Consider the following 12,540-nt stretch of genomic DNA (forward strand, 5'->3'; position numbering starts at 1 on the left):
AGGCACACACTGACATGGGATCACATTCTGCAAGAGAATCTCGGATAGCACACAATTCTGCACAATAGTAGACCCTGCACTCACAAAGACCAGAAACAAGGACACAACTAACAAATACAGAGACACCCACACTGAAATGGACTCACACACATGCTCACATACATACACCTTGTTGGGGCACATGCAATGTACACCTTTACACACACAGGGACACTCAAACATGTGGATACGGAGATAGACACTGCCTCTCACACACGGACACAGAGACCGGAACACTGATAAACTATTGCTCACATACCCAGGCTGACCCATAGGAAACATGCTCAGGAACACACTTTCAAAAACAAAACAGGCTACCAGATTTCCCCCACAGGCCAGTAACAGAGTTGGAAGGGATGGTATGCCTTGTTCTGCACAGTGGCCACTGCCCAGAGCTGTCTTCATTACCAACAGCATTTTACTTTCCTGACACCTTTCAAAGCTCTAAGATGCAAAGAATTGCTCTTGGAGGGCAAAATGGGGGCTGGTGTCTCAGAAGGCACCAAGGTGTTGGGTTTGAAAGCTCAGAGACAGTGACCTGCCCCTCCACTGGGACCTTGGAGAGGTGATGATGAAGCCATTGTCCCTTTGGGACTTGGGTGTGGGGTTCCAGGTGTCACTGGGTGCCTTACACATATACTGAGGAGCTACCCATGCTTTCTGGATAGCCAGTCCAGGGTGGGGGAATCGGTGAGAAAGTCCGTCTACGGGAAAGTTTAGGGCACAGGACCGTTTCTGGCCCTGGATTGGATGGGATGGCTCCTGGCCAGACAGATGAATCACAAACAGCATGCCGGCTTCTAGCCCCACGACGGGCCTCAGGTTGGCCAGCATCTCCCACTAGCGGCCAGAGCGGGAAGTGCAGGCAGTGTCAACTTCGCAGCTCGGGGTGCGGGACCGCCTTCCCTGAGCTCACAATTCCTAGGTGGGAGGAGCGGGCCGTAGAATGGGGGTCCTCCCGAGGTTTTCCACCACCAGATTCTGGACCCCAGAAGGAAGATTAAACTCACAAATGGACATCGGGCCAAGCAGGAGGCCAAGCTGGAACGGAGGCTGCTGGGGCTGGGGCGTGGGGGGAGGGATCGTTACAGAGCGCCCTGGCTTCAGCTACATCCAGCAGAGGTGGAGTTGTCATAGTCTTCCTTAGCGTTGGGCACTTGGATGTTGCCAGCGGGAGAGGTAGGCTAAGGCATGAATCTACACGCACCCCAGATGTAAACGAGGGGAGGGAAGCCCATGAGAAGGAGGAATTGGAGCTCTGACCATGTGGGGATTCAGCTAAGGTATCTGGTGGTCTGAAAGAGGTGGCAGGGGGCAGGAAAGGGCTGGAAAGGGCCCCAGACCCCATTTAATTGAAGCAAGAGCATGCAGTCAGCAGTCCAGAGCAATCAAAGTGTTTAAGACTAGTGCTTCCTTTGTTCCACCCTCCCCCCTACTTCCAGTTCAAAGTTGGGTTGAGCACATTGTATTTGCGCATCCATTCAAGACCCCTCTCCTGTATTACTTCCTCTTATTTCTTCCCTTTGCTACCATCATCACTTCACTGCCATTCCCTGGCCCACACAGGCTCCCTCTCTAGTAGAAAAAACAAGTTTTTGAATATGTACACATCTTTGTAAAATGTGTAATATTGCTGTTTGCACCTATGTGTTTTCTGTTTTTATTGCCCCAGGCTTTTCTTTCTCTGTTACTTCTGCTGAGTTATAACTTACAAATGGAAAAGAGCACAGACCCTAGGTGTTCAGCTCAAGGGTTATCGCTAGTTGAAAACCTCTGTATGACCAGGACACAGATCAAGACACCAAGCACCACCAGCATCCCAGAAGCCCCCTCCACGCCCTCTACCTGTCACTGCTGCTTCTCCCCCAGGGTTAACTACTATACTCTCTCACATTGAATTCCCCATGCTAGTTTTGCCTATTTTATTTTATTTTATTATTTCTTTTAAAGATTTTATTTATTTATTTGAGATAGAGAGTGAGAGAGAGAGAGAAAGAGAGCAGGAGCCAGGGGTGGGGCAGAGGGAGAGGGAGAAGCAGACTCCCCGCCGAGCAGGGAACCTTATGTGGGACTCAGTCCCAGGACTCTGGGATCATGACCTGAGCCGAAGGCAGACGCTTAACTGACTGAGCCACCCAGGCGCCCCAGTTTTGCCTAGATTTGATATTTTTAAAAATGGAATCTTCGAATAGAAACTCCTCTATCTGGCTTCTTTTGAACAACTTTGGGTTTGTGAGATTCATCCATATTGCTGTTCGTTCTCATTGTTTTTTGGAATTCCATTGTGTGAATACACCACAATTTATTTATCCATTCTAGTGCAGATGGGTGTTTGGTAGTTTCCAATGTGGGGTTCCCGCATATAGCACTGCTGTGAGCTTTCTAGTGTATGAATTTTGGTGAACGTATGTATGCATTTCTGAGAGGGAGTTGCTGGGAGAGAGTGTTTTTGCTTTTAGTAGACAAGGCCAAAGAGTTTTTCAAAGTGGTTCTACCAAGATATACTCCATCAGCTGTGACTGTTTGAGAGTTCTGGTTTATCCTCCAGCATCCTCCAGTATTCGGTATTTTTATCTTTTTCATTTTAGCCACTTGAGTGGGTGTGCAGAGGTTTCACATTGTGGATTTAATTGGCATTTCCCTGATGACTAATGAAATTGGGCACTTTTTCATGGTTTATTGGCCATTTGTGTATATGTGCTTTTCGTTTATATAAATGGGTATTGTTCTAACTTCTATTCTTTTTCTTATGTTTCTCCCCTAACATTCTGCTTTAGAGCTCTATCCACATTGCGGTGTGGGCAGTTAGTTCTTTGCTTCTGACAGCTGCGGAGCATTCTCTGTTATGCACCCACCACACTTTATTTATCCATTCCCCTAGAGAGGGACGACAGGTGGGCTAGGAGATGGTAATCGGAGGGAAGAGTGGTAACTAGCTTGTGTTTCTATTGCCTTCACTCTGTTCATGCCTGGGGTCGGGGTAGGTGAAGAAGCAAGCTGATCTGGGGTTCAGAACCCACAAACACTCAGGACTAGGCATCTTGGAAGGTGGAGGTACAGGTTGGGGCTGAAAGCAGGAGGCCTGGTGGAAAGCTCCCACAAAAGCCAGGAAGACCCAGAGATGCGTCTCCCTGCCCTCCCCCGCCATCAGTGACTAACTATCTCTGACTCTAGGAGGGGGCATCTGGCAGGAGTGAGAGGCTTGACTGAAAGTAAGGAGATCTAGTGAGACCCCTGTTTCCCTACCCCTGCTAGGTGCTGGAACTCTGGTAAAGGACTGGGGAATTCCACACTGAGATGAGGCTGAGAGAAAAGACCTTTGATCCTGGGCACCCAAACCCCCTTGTCAAGGAGTTCTGCTTGCTCCACATTCATCCCCACACTTTCTCCTTGCCTGTTTCTCCTAGGAAGGCTGTACAAGCTAAGTACCTGCCTCCCCATGTCCCCTGTACCGAGTGCGAGCCACGTGACTCCATGATGGCCACGAGTCCTGAGCACAGTTTCCCTGGGGCGGGGTGGTTTCTGGGAGAGCATTTGCTTTCCTGATAAAAGAGGACAAGAGCAACTAGATGAGCTCTCTTCCCCTTCTTCCTGCCTTGAACGAGGCCACCATACTTGGAGCTGGCAAAGCCATTGCAGAAGCATGGAGGTAGGGCCAGGAGATTTGCAGATGTTGGCCATCTGCAGATGTTGGCTTGCAATGACAGTCAACTGCAAGCCCACAGCTTCATACTTTTCTTTCACTCTGTGTGTGAATGAATGAGACTGATTCTCTGAAGTTGGAGCCAGATTGTGTCTGGTGGGGAGGGATCTGGAAGCCCAGATGCTCTTAATACAGGCTGTTGCCCAGACCTCTTGTTTTTAGCTGCACCCCTCCTCCCCACTTCCAAAGGTACCCAGTGCCCATGCCTGTGCTGGAGTCCCAGAAACATGCTAGAATTTCAAGGAGGACAAGGGGGTCCTTTTTTTTCTTTGGCACCTCTCCTTCTGCGAGCACTTTAAACTCAGCCTTCCGGCTCTGCTAGGTCAACTTGCTGCTCCAACTTCCAAAAAGTTCTGGTTACAACTGCTGTTGCACATTTCTTGTTTTTGTAATGTTTATGCCTTTTTAAATTGTCATTAATATGTCATTTTCATGACAATTCAAGAGGTATTTCATTCCGCTGTATTTTGAAGACAGTCCTGCATTTCAGTTCCCACCCCAGATAATTGTAAGGAGTGATCAGAGGTTCAACCTTCATGGGTTGTCAGGGCTCTCCTCCGGAGAGATTTTGCTTTATTTTGGAGCTCAAGCAGTTGAGACCTTCTATCTTGGGAGGGACAGAGAAAAAGAGAAGTGTACTCACTGTCAAGGGCAAGGACATGTTTCCATGGGGGTGTTCATCACCTAAATGATGAACAGGCTAACTCTTTCATCTGAGGGACTGTTGCCAGGTGGGATATGCTGTCTCCCACATGTTCTCTCTGCCCTAGTCTCTGTCTCTCTCTCACACACACACGCACATGCACACACATACACACACAACGCACACTGCCCCTTGCTGGTGCTGACTCCCCAATAGCCCAAATGATGCTGGGTCTGCAAACGAGGAAGAGCTGCCCCTTCCTCAAGTCACTCGACTGCCATCTGCTGGGGAGTTGAGAGAAAAAAGACATAAATCTGATGTCTAGGAATGTGCATCCTGCCTCAGGATTGTGTGAAGTCCAAGTGTACGTGGCAGCCTACCTGTTCCATCTCCTCCCTATAAAATACTTCCCCTCTCCCATCATCAGCTCTGGCCATTATAGGGAACTAGAGAGCAGGGCTTGGAGGGCCAGAAGCTTAGATCAGATTATTACTCTCCATGTGACCTTGGATGAGACACAAAACCTTTCTGGACCTTACTTTACTCATATATAAAGGGAATAACTATATACCCACCCACCTCATTGGGTTGTTGACAGGATCAAGTGAAATAACTTCTGGAAAACTGTTTGAGAAATGGAATGCTTATGGGTGAAATTGATATTCGTACTCATGAAAGCCTATTCACCTTTGCCTTTGGTTGGGTTCCCCAGAAACAGACTCTGAGGTGGAGACTTGCATGCAAGTGGTTTCTAGGGATGCGCTTGGGAACCACATTCTCAGGATGTGAGGGAACCGGGGTTGGGCAGAGGGAAGAGTTACCTCCAATGCAGTTGTGGCAAAGGTCTCAGCTAAGCCCACAGGAGACCCTGGAGCTGGATAACCCCTTGGAGTCTTCCCAAAAATTGAAACCAGAGGAGATGGAGCAAGTTTTGCTACCTCTACTTCAACCAGTCGTGGTGTTAGGCTGCTCCTGCCAAGAGGCCATAACCTTAGGCAAAGCAGTTCCCATGAGGCAAGGGCGACACCAAGAAAGGGCACAGCTGTGAGCCTTCAGCAGCCACACTCCTGGCAGCTGGAGGGACAACAGGACCTCTATCCAAGAGGGGCTCTGGGAAGCTTTCCACATACCCCTACCTTTGGTTGTATATGTCACGGAGTGTGTTGTTCTTGGTGGCTATGACATGGCAGGAATAAGGAAAGAGCCGAAGATGGATTCTGCACACTGCAGAACCTCTGTGGGTTTGGGTACTGGAGAGTAAGAAGCACCAGGCTGCTGTGGCTGGGGTGGGGTCTCCTTAGCATTAGCCCTTCCACTCAGCTGGCCTTTCTGACAGCTTTACCTGCACGAAGTGTATCCCAAGTCCACGTAGGGCAACCTGATTCCCCATGTTCCATCCCATTCTGTGGGGAACACGTGGTCCCCCTGAGTTCTGCCTCCTTCAGAACGGTGACATGGTTGCCCTGTGTGCTGACATAGCTCATATCAGTGCAGTGGTGGAGTGGAGGAACGGGTTCCATATGAGAGATTCAGAGGTTGCAGACAGGATACTGACCCCTGAATGCAGCCCACAGATGTAGTTTCTTTTTGGGGAGTGAGGGAGATACAGCGTGTCAAACAGTTTACACTACTGTGAATGTCTTTTGCTGGGACATACACTCTCTGGTTCTCTTTGATTTCCACCATTCCTTGTTTTATTATATTTATTAATACAATGCTTTTCAGGCATTTGAGGTTTTCTTTCCTGGAGGAGGGCCAAGCAGCCCTGCAAGAACTCTGGATCACCCAATGTGGTCATGTGAACTAGGATCAGCAGTAGGCAGATGCTGACAGGAGGACTGGGAATTCTGGGCTTGAGCAGGCTGCGGGTTGTGATGAGCAAGCAGGTCAGGGGCAGAAATTGCCCAGGGATTGTGGTTGGTCTGGGGGATGATGCTGGTTAGAGAGGACCTGGTGAGCTGTGCTCAGAGCTGGAGAATCCCACCAGATGGGCACTGTGCTTGGGCACTGACTCTCTACCACACCTTATTTTTATATGCTAAAGAAGCATTTTTATTGATATATATAATATGGATGAATCTCAGATGTGTGATGTTAGGTGAAGGAAACCAGCCTCACAAGGTTACATATACTATATAATTCCATTTATATGACATTCTGGAGAAGGGAAAATTAAAGGAACAGTGATTGCCAAGGGGTTGGGTGTGGAGGGAGGGCTGTGCTTGAATACAAAGGGATAGCATGAAGGGGAGAATGTTTTAGGATGATGGAACTTTCTGAATTTTGACCATGGTGGTGGCTCTGCATTTGTCAACACTCAGAACTGTACACCAAAAACATGAATTTGCCTGCATATAAATTAAAATATGAATAAACTAAAAATTTAAAAATAAAAACTAAGACATCCTTACCTTTTTGAACAGAAGTGGTACTTCCTTCAGGAATGTGTGAGTAGGTGGGTGTACAAGTGGAAGAGAAACAGGTATGTGTGAATTTTGAAGAGATGGTGGTCAGAGCCACTGTTCTGAGCCCCAAAGAGCCGGAGTAGTCCCTGAACTTCAGGTATTCAATCCCTACTGCTCTGTATATGAGCTTGAACTAGAGGCTCTGGTTGCCCAGAAACAGGGGTCGTGGACTTTGAAGCAAAAGACTGTTTTTTTTTTTTTTTTTTTGGTTTGATTTTTGGTTCTGCTTTGTTTTGTTTTGTGGCGATGTTGCTGTTTTTCCAGTGAGATATTTCTCTCTCCAGTACTGCAGTGATAGAGAAGAGGGGAGGGAGGCAGCAGATGAGTCCCGGCCGCACTTAGGGAACCTCTGAGCCTCCCCAGCCCCTGCCCTACCCCAGCATCTGCAGCGTCCTAAAAATACAAAATGCTATGGTTACAGAAAGAGGACTGGATGGAGGGTCAGCCACTCCAATTGATTCAATCCCTGGTGCTGTGCAGAATAACAGCCAGACTCCTCTGGGCCTCAGTTTCCCCATTTCTAAGAGAAAAGCCTTGGGATGATGAAATCCTCTTGTAACATTCGGCAAGTGGTAAGGAAGGAAGGAAGCCCCTAAATCCGCAGGCACCGAGGAGGGACTCTGCCTGGGGCTTCCATCCTCATCTCTGCCCTGGGTGGCGTGAGTCCTGGGGGACCCCGGCTGCCACTCTGCCTACCTCACGTCATCAGTACATTCCCAAGAGAAGAGGATGAATGGAGGTGCCAGAACTGACAAGAGAATTCAGAAGACTTTGTAGGGAAATTGGGTTTTTCACTGGAAGTCAGTGCTTTGGGCCAGAAAATGCTCAGAACTGGCAGTGACTAACAAAAGCTGCCTCTTGTCTCCAAGCGTATCAAGAGGCAGGGGCTGGAGTGCAAGCTTCTCGAGTGATCGCTGACAGGAGAACAGAAGAGCTGCCTCCCACTCTTACTGGCTCAGAGCATCCAGGCTGCCAGGGCTGAGACGGCAAACACGCCAGCCCCTCGCCTTTTGTGGTGGGAGACAGGCCCAGGACAAGCAGCGATCTGCCTAGTGCCTGTAAGTGGCTGTGGCCACTGCCGGGGTTCCTGGGGGAGGGTGTGGGGACATGGCACCCCAGATGTGCACTGTGGGAGCGTGAGTCTCCTCTCGACTCATCTGTTGATGGAGGCAGCTTTGTAATTTCTGAGGGCTGTGGACACAGGATTCCTATGGCCACCCCCATTCTGGGAGAAGAATGCTGGGGACTAGATCAGCCACACTTCCCAGGGGGCTTGGCTTCAGCCTGGGCTGACACTAGGGCCACACTCTCATCTATCAGTGGACCTTTAGAGGGGAAGATAAGGGTGAACACAGGCTTGGCTTTTGTTCTTTTCAGAAATTCCTATTGAATGGCTCTCACTTGTCCCCAGGGTCCAGATCTCAGCTGAAATCCCTTCAATTTATAGCCCCAGGCCCCAGCTGCCAGCTGGAATGCCCTTCCCAGACAGATAAACATCCAACAGGAACGTCTTCTATGGTTGTATCCAGGCCTCTGGGGGTGGAGAGCAGGGAGCCCCTCTCCATCTGTCTCTGGCTCACATACCTGGTCCATATCTATTGGCCCACAATTAGGAGCAAAAAAGAACCTATGATGGTTTCTGGTGCCATCTAATCCCTGCTTGTAATGGACATAGTGGGTCAGGCACTCAGCTTCCCCGTCAGCATCCTTCTGGTATACCTTTCTGTACCCAAGCCAGAAACTAGATTTCTTAGATTCTTTTGCAGATTGAACTTTGGATTTGAATTTAGGTCCCACCAATTAGATGTGCTACAGGAAATTTGAATAGCAGAAACCATCTTCCTAATGCTTTGGCTGTTACTACTGGCAAGCATGGTCAGGGAGATGTTGGGCTTTTCTCTCACAGTATTACAGTGATGTGGGATGTGATTTGTGGGTAGGAAGAGGCAACATGCAGCACTCACAGTGGCTCCCTGATCATAGTGGATTAAAATGGCTGCAGATTCTTTGCAAAACCCCATCAAGAGACAGAGTATGTTTTACTTCTACTATCTGTTCCTCTGAAGTCTGAATTGTCCTGGTGACTTGCTTTGACCAATAGAATGTAGCAGAAGAGATGCTGTGTAACTTCAGGGGCTGTACCTTAAGAGGTCTGGCTCCTGTAAGCATAATTTTGAGATTCATCCACATTGTTGTATATATCAATAGTTCATTCCTTTTTATTGCTGAGTAGTATTCCACTGTATGGTTGTATTACAGTCTGTTTATCCTGTTGATGGACATTTGGTTTGTTTCTAGTTTTTAGTTTTCATAAATAAAGCTGCTATGAACATTTGGTATAAGTCTTTGTATAAATATGTGCTATTTTTCCCTCTAGGTAAAAATATCTAGGAGTGAAATGGCTGGCTCATATGGTAGATATATAAAGTTTTTAAGAAATTATCAAATTGTTTTCCAAAGTGGTTGTACCATTTTACATTCCCACCAGCAGTGTATGATAGTTCCACTTTCTCCACATACTTCCCAACATGTGGTCTGGTTCCTTTTTTTTAAAATTTAACTCTGTATGTATGGTATATCATTGTAGTTTTAATTTGCATTTCCCTAATGACTAATGATGTAGAGTATCTTTTTGTGTGCTTACTTGCTATCCTTATACCTTTTTTCGGTAAAGTGTCTGTTCAAATCTTTTGCCAATTTTTTGGTATTAGTTATTTTCTTATTATTTAATTTTGAGATTTTTAAAAAAACATATTCTAGACCCAAGTCCTTTACTAGATTTGTATTTTGCAGATATTTTCTTCCAGTGTGTGGATTTTCTTTTCATTTTCTTAAATGTCTTTTTCAGAACAGGAGCTTTACATTTTAATGCTGTATAATTTATTTATTTTCTTTTTATATATATATATTGCTTTTTGTGTTGTAGCTAAGAAATCTTTGCCTAACTAAGGTCAAAAAATATTTCTTCTATATTTTCTTCTAGAAGTTTTATAATTTTAGGGTTTACAGTCCACTTAGGGTTAATCTTCATATATGATGCAAAGTATGGATTGAGGTTCTTTTTCTTTGCATACGATGTCCAATCGTTCCAGCACTGTTTTTTTAGAAAACCATTCTCTCTCCACTGAATTGCTGTTGTCAAAAATCAATTCACCGTATACATGTGGATCTATTTTTGGGCTCTCTATTCTGTTCCATTAATCTACATGTGTCTCCTGTTATTAATACTGCACTTCTTGATTACTAATGATTTACAGTAAGTGAATCCAGAATGAGAAATTTCCAACTTTTTTCTTGAAAAATATTTTGGCTATTCTAGTTTCTTTGCCTCTTTGTATAAATTTTGGAACCAACTTGTCTATTTTTACAAAAAATTACACTGGGATTGATTGAGAATATCTTGAATCTATAGATCAGTCTGGGGGAGAATTGACATCTTAGCAATGTTGAGTCTTCCAATTCATGAACAACTCAATTCATGAATATTTATTTCTTCTTTGGCTTCTTCCATTGTGTTTTGTAGTTTTCAACTTACATCTCCTGTGCATATTATTTTGTTATATTTAAACCAAGTATTTAATGTTGGTGCTATTGTAAAAATTTTTTAAAATTTCAATTTGTATTTCACCTTGGAGGAAATATCTCAACGTGCTTCAGATCCTTTGGAAATTTTTACTGAGGTTCTATGTCCTTTCATTTTAACGGAGTTTATCTCAAATTCTCTGGTTCACATCTGTCTTGCTAAGGCAACTAAAGAACTTGCTATCTCCAGCTGACCAGATCTAATCAGCATAATATCAAGAATGAAGTATGCTGTTGTGTAGAATGTCAATATGATGATTTCTGCAGACTATATCATTGGAGAGAATAGGCAAGTTTATTAGCCCTGTGGCAAAACTGTGCAATAGTATTGCTAGCCATGCCAGGTAAAAGCAAATTGCTTCTGGTAATCTTTTCAAATTTATATGGAGGAAAAAGCATTTGCAAGGTCAATAGCTACATATGGGTGCCAGGGGCTATGTTGATTTATTCCAGTAAAGCTACTACATGTGAAACAGCAAGTGCCATTAAAGCCACCTCCTGATTAGGTTTACAGTAATTCACAGCAATTCTCCAAGATCCATCTGCCTCCTGCACAGGACAAACTAGTGAGTTAAATGTAATGTGATAGATGTCATTACCTCTGCATTTTTAAAGTCTTTGTTGGTGGCACTATTCTTTTAAATTCCCCCAGGAATGTGATATTGCTTTTGGTTTACACTCTGGATAAAGATAGCAAATTCAAGGAGCTTTCACTTGACCCTGTCTATTATGATAGTCCTTACACCATTATTTCGAAGAGCCAGTGTGGGGATTTTGCCTGTTGTCAACTATGCCATTCCAACTGTCAGGGGTCAGCAAACTTTTTTGGTAAAGTACCAGATAGTAAATTGTTTGTGGGACAGATAGTTGTCTCCTCCTCTTTCTCAACACTTTTTAAAAATGTAGCCAACAAATTGGACAACCTCGAAGAAATGAATAAATTCCTAGAAACATATAACCTTCCAAAACTGAATCAAGGAGAAATAGAAAATTTGAACAGACCAATTACTAGCAATGACGTTGAATCAGTAATCAAAAAACTCCCAAAAACAAAAGTCCAAGACCAGATGCCTTCACAAGTGCATTCTACAAAACATTTAAAGAAGACTTAATACCTATTCTTCTCAAACTGTTCCAAAAAAAAAAAAAAAAGAATAGAAGAGGAATAAAGTCTTCCAAATTCAGTCTATGAGGCCAGCATTATCTTGATACCAAAACCGGATAAAGACATTACCAAAAAAAAAAAAGAGAAAACTATAGGCCAATATCTTTGATGAACATAGTTGCAAAAATCCTTAACAAAGTATTAGCAAACCGAATCCAATGATACATTAAGAAAATCATTCACTACAATTGAATGGGATTTCTTTCAGGGAAGTAAAAAGAAAAAAAAAGAAAGAAAAGATAGGAACCTTTCTTAGCTTTCAGGCTATGCCAAAAGATTCCCCCAAAACCAAAGAACAAATAAAACAAACAAAACAAAATGAAACTCCAACAACAACAACAATAACAAAACAGAAAGAAGAAAAAGGCAAAAGGCCCGATTTGGCCCACAGACCATACTTTGTTAATCCCTGGTCTAGACCAATGCTGCCCAATAAAACTTCCAGTGACAGTGGAAATTTAAATTTAAAAGCTACATGTGGCTAGTAATGACTACATTGAACTACATAGATCTAGATTCAGTAACTAGAGAATGGGTCAGTGAATCTACAGGATCTACTATGATTTGACCTTGATGTTATTCATCATCTGACCCCCATAAACCCCCACTTTGACCAGTAGACCATAGAGGCATTTTGTGTCCCCCCCAAATTAATGTCAAACACAGTCAGTGTTTTGTAAACTTTGAAAGGTCTGGGTATTTCCTTTTTCCCAGTACACAGTTACTATAGTAAATGCTTGCAGATCAAAAAGCCTGGTAGAAGATTTACAGTATATACTTATGGAGCTCTGCAATACCATTCTTCAAGGAGAATTTGTCTTCCTTTCAAGTGAAGGGATCTTAGTCTGTGTTAAGGAGGAGAGGCTTGACTCTTAATTGTAGTGACTCAAGTTATGATTCTGGCCACTGGATCTGGAGTTTTTCCTGTTAAATAGATCAAGTG

The 12,540-nt window shown here is 44.5% G+C and overlaps 1 pseudogene; it reads right to left on the minus strand.

The window, feature by feature from the left end:
- LOC118356978 overlaps window positions 1-12,540 on the minus strand; it is a 52,047-nt pseudogene that overhangs the window by 961 nt on the left and 38,546 nt on the right.

The sequence above is a fragment of the Zalophus californianus genome, chromosome 1 (assembly GCF_009762305.2).
Source record: "Zalophus californianus isolate mZalCal1 chromosome 1, mZalCal1.pri.v2, whole genome shotgun sequence".
In the NCBI taxonomy this organism is placed as follows: domain Eukaryota; kingdom Metazoa; phylum Chordata; class Mammalia; order Carnivora; family Otariidae; genus Zalophus; species Zalophus californianus.